Here is a 7,304-nt window from a genome sequence, read left to right on the forward strand (position 1 = left end):
AGAGCACGCAGAGCTGGAGTACCCAAACGACGCACGAGAGACCGAGTGTGCTTTGGACCAGGCAGGCCACATGTTTGTTCCAAATTTGAGCCACTCTGAATGCACATCTTGCCTAATCCTCTGCCCACCCTTCATCTCCGTCACTGCCAGGTCCAATCCCAGAGCAGCAAGCAGAGCCATCGCTCCCGGCAGCGGCGCCGCCACCCCCCAGGATAGCCTGGAGAGGCAGCGGGTCCTGCCGCCAGCGGGGCTGAGGGCTGCCAGCCTCCCTCCTTCCGATCCCCTGTGTGATAGCGCACTGCCACGCGCGACAGCTTCCCTTATCTGCTGCCAGGCCGATGGGCTCTGGCTGTAATTTCATGCTGTTATAAGCAATCACACTTGTAAAGCAAAAATCATGGCTGTGCTTCATAGCAGGGAACGCTAAGTCGGCTTTTAAGCGTTGGAGAATTCCCAGCTGGCAGCCCGTCGCTCTGCTGGCACCAGCTCGCCCCGGTGCCCAGGCGTCCCCACAGCCGTCCCTTCCCCACCCCTGCTCCCAGCGCGCTCGGACCCTCTTCCCCATCCCAGCCCCTCGGGCTTTTGCCGAGACAGGAGTTCGCAGCACCCACGCCGGGGCACACAGAGGCACACTCAGGGACAATGTCAGCACGCAGGCAGAAAGACAAATGACTCCGGGCAGCATCAGAGCCGCACACGTGCTTTGCATTCACCATGGACAACATGTGCCACCAGTGCTGGGCACGGGCCAAGCCCAGGGCCGCACACGGATCTGGCACAGCAGGAGGAACAAACCTATTGACGACGTCAGTGCGAACTTTGCTTTTATGGCAGCACAGCGTGGCTTCTCCTGAGCCTTTGCCAGCCTTCTGCTGGGTCTGAAATCAGCCCTGTCGTGCAGGGACACCAACGGGCGGGTCTCTGGGGTCAGAAACCACCCTCCCCTCAAAGCCCTTCTCCCATGGAGCAAATCTCACCTTGGAAAGATGCTGCCTGCTCTTCCCTGGGCTGGTGAGGGCAGCGGGGACCAGCCAGGCCACGGGCAGGCGGCGGGCAATCCTCTGGCTCCTGTCGCACTTGCCGCAAGGAGAAGATGGGAGCTGTGAGAGCCGAAGCTCCCGAGGGCTGAGCAGGACTATTTTGAGAAATAAAAGAGCAGTCTAAGATATTTGCAACCATGTTTTATAACAAGCCATTTGCAGATATGCCCATGGGGAGGGATCAAGCCAGAGAGAGAGCACCAAACAAAACCCCATTGCAGCCAGCACCAGACACCTCGAGTTTGCTCCAGGGCCCTTCCCCACCCGTGCTCAGCCCTCACAAGGTACCAACCCCTGAGCTGCTTTTAGCACGAGACCCCCCTCCCTAGCCCTGCTAGCACATGGCTACATACCATCAGCACAGCCTCAGCCCAGCCTTCCTCCACACCAGCCACCCTCCAGCCCAGCAGCCTCCCGGGAGGGGCAGCCCCAGCCCTTTTTAATGGTTCTCCACAACCGGCCCCAGCTGGAGGTGAGCATCCCCAGCTGGGCTGCATCCCGGACCGGCCCCGCAGCCCTGAAGCCTCCCCAGCCACCCACAAACCGTCCCCGAGCGCGAGGTGTGGCGCGCGGCTCTGCTCCAGCATGACACAGGGCACGTGGGGCTGGGGGCTCCCCGTCACTCCCCGCCGCCAGCTGAGGGAAGGAGCATGAATGATCCCTGCGGAGCCAACCATGCCCTGCACCGCGCAGCGCAGCCCGGCGCAGACACCTCGTTAGACAGGCAGGGGAGGTGTCGTGTGTTTTGGGTAGGGAACAAAACTCCTTACAGCACTCTCTCTCCATCTGGGCTGGGGGGAAGGACAGCCAAGAGCGCAGGGCACCGTACGGGGCCAGCTAAACCTGTCCAGCTTCCAGCCCGGCCCCCCGACATGGCTCTGCTTCCCGTCCCTCCGCACCGTCTGCCGCCGTCCCCCGCCAGTGTTGGCGTTGGGCTTAGCGGCGAGGCACCGTGCTGCGGCTCTGCCAGCCGGGTGCCGCCGGGGAGAGGGCAGCCAGGAAAAGGACACCAGGCTAAGAAGGGATGCATCTCCCTTGGCCGTAGTGGGAGGGGAATGGGAGCAGCTTGGCTGAGCTTGCAACCGGCAGTTTTCTGCAATGAGTTGGGATAGGGATGGTCCAACGTGCAGCTCTTCTAGCAGGCACAGGCTGCAAGCGCTTGAGCTTAGTTCCAAGGTGGCAAATGGCTTCAACACCCTGATGGAGGGCAGCCCCCGCACCCGTTTCACCATTCCTTGCGGCAATGCGATGGAAAATCCCTTTGCAGAGAACTGCCCCGTCGTGTCATTTACCTTAACACAGGACAGCTCCGGGAGGAAAAGGTCGTTGTAGCAGGAGGCAAGAACTCCACGGGCTTGTTAGGGTGGCTGGTGTCCTGACACCCCAGAAACCCCCGTAGCTGCCTGGGCTCAGCCCTCCTCCCTCCCAGGCTGCCAGCACAGTGCCTTGAGACCCTCCCCTGCCCCAGCGCCCGCCGGCACTCCCCTGCTTTGGGGCTGCCACGATGGGGTAATTTGTCAGGGTGTTAGAAAGACGAACACCTCAGGACCAATAAAGACTTTCCCCAGGCACCAAAAACCCCCTGAACTTGGGGAGGTGCTGAGCTGCGTGGAGGTGCTGAGCTCTTTGGGCGAGGCAGCACAGAATGAATTGCCAACGTCACTTAATGCCGTTGTGTTTACCTGACGGGCAACTGAACACGCCGGACTGGCAAGCGGCCGGCGCCGTGATCTCTGCTGCACCACGTGCTTGTCTTCCTCGGTGTGGAGGGATGCCAGCGCCGGGGGCCGGACGGTGCCCCCGCACCCTCTGCTCCAGCCTCTCGCTTGCTGGGGATGCCCAGCCCTCGCAGCGGGCTGTGGTACCGGCGCTGGCATCGCCTGATCCAAAACCGCTGGACATGCCTCCATCTGTGCCTGACGGGCCGAGGTGACTCACAGTGAGTGGGCAGCGGACGTGTGCCCGTGCCAACACCAGCCAGCATCCTTCCTCTGCGACGATCCCCCCACCCCTCGCCCTTAACACGGCACGGAGCCCTCGCTCTGCTCTCCACAAAGAGCTTGGCCTCTTCTGGGACACATGCATGTGAGGGAGAGAAGGAAAAATAATCTCTGTGGCTGCAGTTGTCACTGTCATCAGCGTTACAACAGCAGCTACGTGTCTGATGAGACCTTTCAGCGCTGGGGCTTGTCCGTACTGAGGGCTGAAAACAAACCTGCAGCCCGCAAAGCCCCTTCCATGGCAACTGCGTCTCTCTTCCAAGCACCTCGGAGCCCGGCCAGGCGTGCCAGCCGAAATCACGCGCTGATTGTAACGGAGGCACTGGGGGACGTAACCGGTTACCGGCGGCCGCTCATCGCCCCTGCAGCCAGCTGCCGTCACGCGTGGCACAGCGGCCTTGCTCGATGCGCCTGGAGAAATGGCGTGCGCTCCTGGGCATGGGTGCGGGCACGCGTGCACCACGCAGGGACGGCGAGGGGCAGAGCCTTTGGATGGGCACAGCCGCCACTCGCAGCATGCCAGAGCCGCAGGAACCACCGCGTGCTTTCAGCCGCGGGCCCATTCCCTACACAAACATTTACCAAAAGCCCCCCGCCCGCCTCCCCTCCCATCCCTGGTGGGCAGGGCATGGGGTTAACGGGCAACATTACGCGGTAAACCAGGCATAAAGATCGGCGTTTGCTGGAGAGAGAGCTTTCCTAACTCGACGGTTTGTGTTTGCAGTACATTACCTAATCTTATTTCAGCTTGCGCTACGTCTCCCACCGCGCGAACGCACACGCAGACACACTGTGATGCTGGTGGCCTGCCAGGGCCCCGCACATGGCGCTTCCAGCCTGCCGGCTCCCCGCTCCTCCCCAGCCTCCCTCCTGCCTTCCCGGCTGCGCCCGCATACCCGCGGGGTCCCGCAGGTGCTGGTGCCTCCGCACACCGGGCAGGTCTCGGGGGCAGGGGCGTCCGCACGCCCCGATGCCGTGGCACGGTGCCGGCACTGCCGCGGCGGCGGAGCCGGGCTCACCAACCGCTCTTCTGTGTGGAACCACGGCCGGATCCTGCGGGAGCACAGAGCCGTGGGGCTGGCAGCTAGGGATGGTGCGGGAAGAGCTGCTGGATCCCATAACCAGCTGTGTGCGGTACCGGGAACCCACGCCGCAGCTCCCAGCCTCCGCAAATCCCCGCTGGCAGGACTGTGAGCAGGCGCTGGCAGCCCCAGCACTGTTATTTCAGAGCAGGCATTTATATCGCAGCACTTAGCGGCTGCTGGTGGGTTTATTACCAACCCCTCATCATACCGACACGCTCGGCAGCGGGAAGTTAGAGCAAGCCTCGGTAATAGCTCTGCACAAGTGAAATGTCATTATTTTGCTAAGGTCTCCAGGAATAACCAGCCCTGTATCCCTGTAGCCTCACAGCGCCGCGGGATGGGCAGCGTATCCGTGCCATGGGTGGGGGCAGCGACGCCCCCAGACCCTGAGCTCCAGGCAGAATGCAAGGGCTGGCCTGGCCGCAGCAATGGGGACCGTATGTTTTAGGGGCTTTTCTCTTAAAACGTCCGAAAAGCATCCGCCCAAAGGCACTTTGCAGGCAGAGGGACGAGCCTGGAGGCGGTTAATGGCTTTCCACCCGCGGGAGCTGCGGAAACGCTGCCGACAAAGCACGGGCTCTGCTGCCAAGCTCTTACAAGCTAATCAATTAAAGCATCACAGCTTGGGAGACAGGTCAGAGCAAAGCAGCACAGTATGGATTTTTTTTTTTCACGAAAAGAGCTTTAGAACAAATCCTCTTTTCCCCCCGCAAAGAGAGCAGCCAGCCCCTGAAGAGAAAACCAGCCCCGGGGCACTGGGGAGTACCCACAGGTGGGCTGGGAGGGGACCACTGCCTCCCCAGCAAGGCACGGCCCCTCGCTGCCCGTTAGTGCCGCTGGCCCGCTCCCACTGTCACCCGCCTCACGGGTGCTGGCTCCCCGGGTGACACCCAAAGCGTGGGAGATGCAGGTACAGACCTCCGAGTCCCTTGCACGGCTGCCCAGAGTGCAGCTCTCCCCTCCCAAAGCCCTCTGGCTCACGGCACGGGAATCAGCCTTTGACTGGCCAGGCTCCATCCGGTTCAAGGAGTCATCCTGTGCAGTGAGCCGGCTTGCGCCGTACGACTGCGCGTCTCTGCACAAGTTAACCAGCCTGCTGATCTCCCGCCTGTAGATCTAATCACTGGTGATTCTGCATTTACCTGCAGATCAGAAGTGAGGACACTAAGCAACGGCAGAGCTAAGCACCAGTTCTTAGCGGGCTCATTAATAATTCCTCCATTTGCAGAGGACTCCTCCTCGCTCTTCTCTGGGATCTGTCGCTGAGCCGGTTCTTAACCCACTTCAGATGCACCGCACCGATACTGCGCCACGCTGCTTTTCAGGAGGATCCTGCTTCATACCACATCAAATGCATTCCAACAGCCTCTAACAGCGACTCAGATACCTTCCTCCATCACATGTATGATCTCTCCAAAGATTACAATCAGTTGTTTGACAAAATCTGCTTTCCGTAACGCCGTGGTTACTGTGCTAATTCTAATCTGTTCTTTCCGCCTTTCCCTCTTTCCCTTCTTTCCCTGTGCCTTCCACTTTGCCAGCCTCAGCCCGTGCTGCCCGGCGCTGGGCTCCCCTGCCGGCACGCTGATGCCGCGGCCGCTCTCGCCTGCTCTTTCTCCGGCATCTCAGGGCTCATTCACAGCCACCATTGCCCGGAGTTGCTGACTGCATCGGCTCCTTTTAACGAGTCCTGTGGGGAAATTATTTGGGCCAGCTGGATTAAGGATGTTTACCTCTGATCACCTGCAGGCTGCACCCAGCCCATCCCACGGGCGCCTCCAGTCCTCCCTGGGGCACCCCTGCCCAGCTGGAGGTGCTGGTGCTGTGCCCTCCTGCCCAGGGCCAGGGGACCCCAAAAAGCATGGGGAGAGGCTGGTGTGACAGAGAGAGCCAGGACATCTTCCTGGAGACAATTAATAGAGGGGAGTAAGCGTGGAATAATGCTGAGGCAAAGAAATCACTTTCTAGAGGCAGGCAGGATAAGCACTGAAGTCACGCTGCACTTTGCCTCACTTTAAAATAAACTTCTAACAAAACTTCTTTGTATTCTTCAAGGAAAATTTACTGGATAGGACAACGTAATTCTGTGCTCTCATGAATTTGCAAATTCAGTCTTCCATATCAGTAACAGCCTCCGGTACAGAGTAACTTATCTTGCCATTTATAAGGGATGTGACGAGTAAATACCGGCAGTGTCCTGGCATGAATACCAATTCTGAAAAGGATGCAGAGCGGAGGCCCAGGTAGGACGGCCTTGGCAGAGCGGGTGTTTTTCGGCAGCTGCAGCATGCAGAAGGCAGTTTCCTCCAGGCCCTTCTGGAGCTGGTCAGCCGTGGGGCGCAGACACCGACTGCTCCTGTCTGCCTTGCCTGATGCAAATCCCTGCTGGAACAAAAAATTGAAAATCACGAAGTCTTTAAAAACTTTTGGACAGCACCGCACCACAGTGAGGTGGATACGGCACCCAGAGCAGCATCGTTCCCTTGGTAGAGCCTGTTAACCACGGGTTGGAGCGGGCTGGGAGAGCTGCAGTGCCTGGTGGGAGCCTCTCTGGGTGCTGCTTCATTTAGTTAATTAAGCTATGAATTATGTGTAGAGGATAAAACCACATCCTGGTTTATGGCTGGGGACTTAAGGTGCCATGGGCTGCGGTGGGTGCTCCCAGGCTTCACCCCCGCTGCCCGAGGAAAGCCTTTGCACGACGGGGTGGCTCCCACGGGTCTGCCACAGGGATGCTGCAAAGCCATGCCGTGACCCGCCGCCCACGCAGGGTGCAGAGGTGGGTGCAGAGGCGATGCTGTGGGTCACAGCCCCCCAGCACCCTGGGCCAGCTGCCCGCGGGGTCCCTTCCCTCCGACTCCACAGGGACGGTGCTGCCTGCCATCCCCGCAGCGGGCTTGCTTCCCTCGGCCTCCTCCAAGCCCCAGCAGGCAACAGAGAGCCTATTTTTGAGCTGTGCAAAGGCTTCTCCCCGTGACAAGGAACAAGGACTTCCCTCCTGAAAGGGCCCCCAGCTGTGCCCGCAGGCACTCGCTCAAAGGGGCTGGAACGGAGCCCGGCCCCGGGCTCAAACCCCCCATTCAGCACCGGCGTTTGGAAGGCAGAGCAGGGAGGCAGCCCGCTCCGAAAGCCAAAGGCTGGAGTGGCTCTGCCATCTCGGGGGGACAAAGGCCTTTTCT

Source organism: Chlamydotis macqueenii, chromosome 17, assembly GCF_036417535.1.
Source record: "Chlamydotis macqueenii isolate bChlMac1 chromosome 17, bChlMac1.mat, whole genome shotgun sequence".
Lineage (NCBI taxonomy): Eukaryota > Metazoa > Chordata > Aves > Otidiformes > Otididae > Chlamydotis > Chlamydotis macqueenii.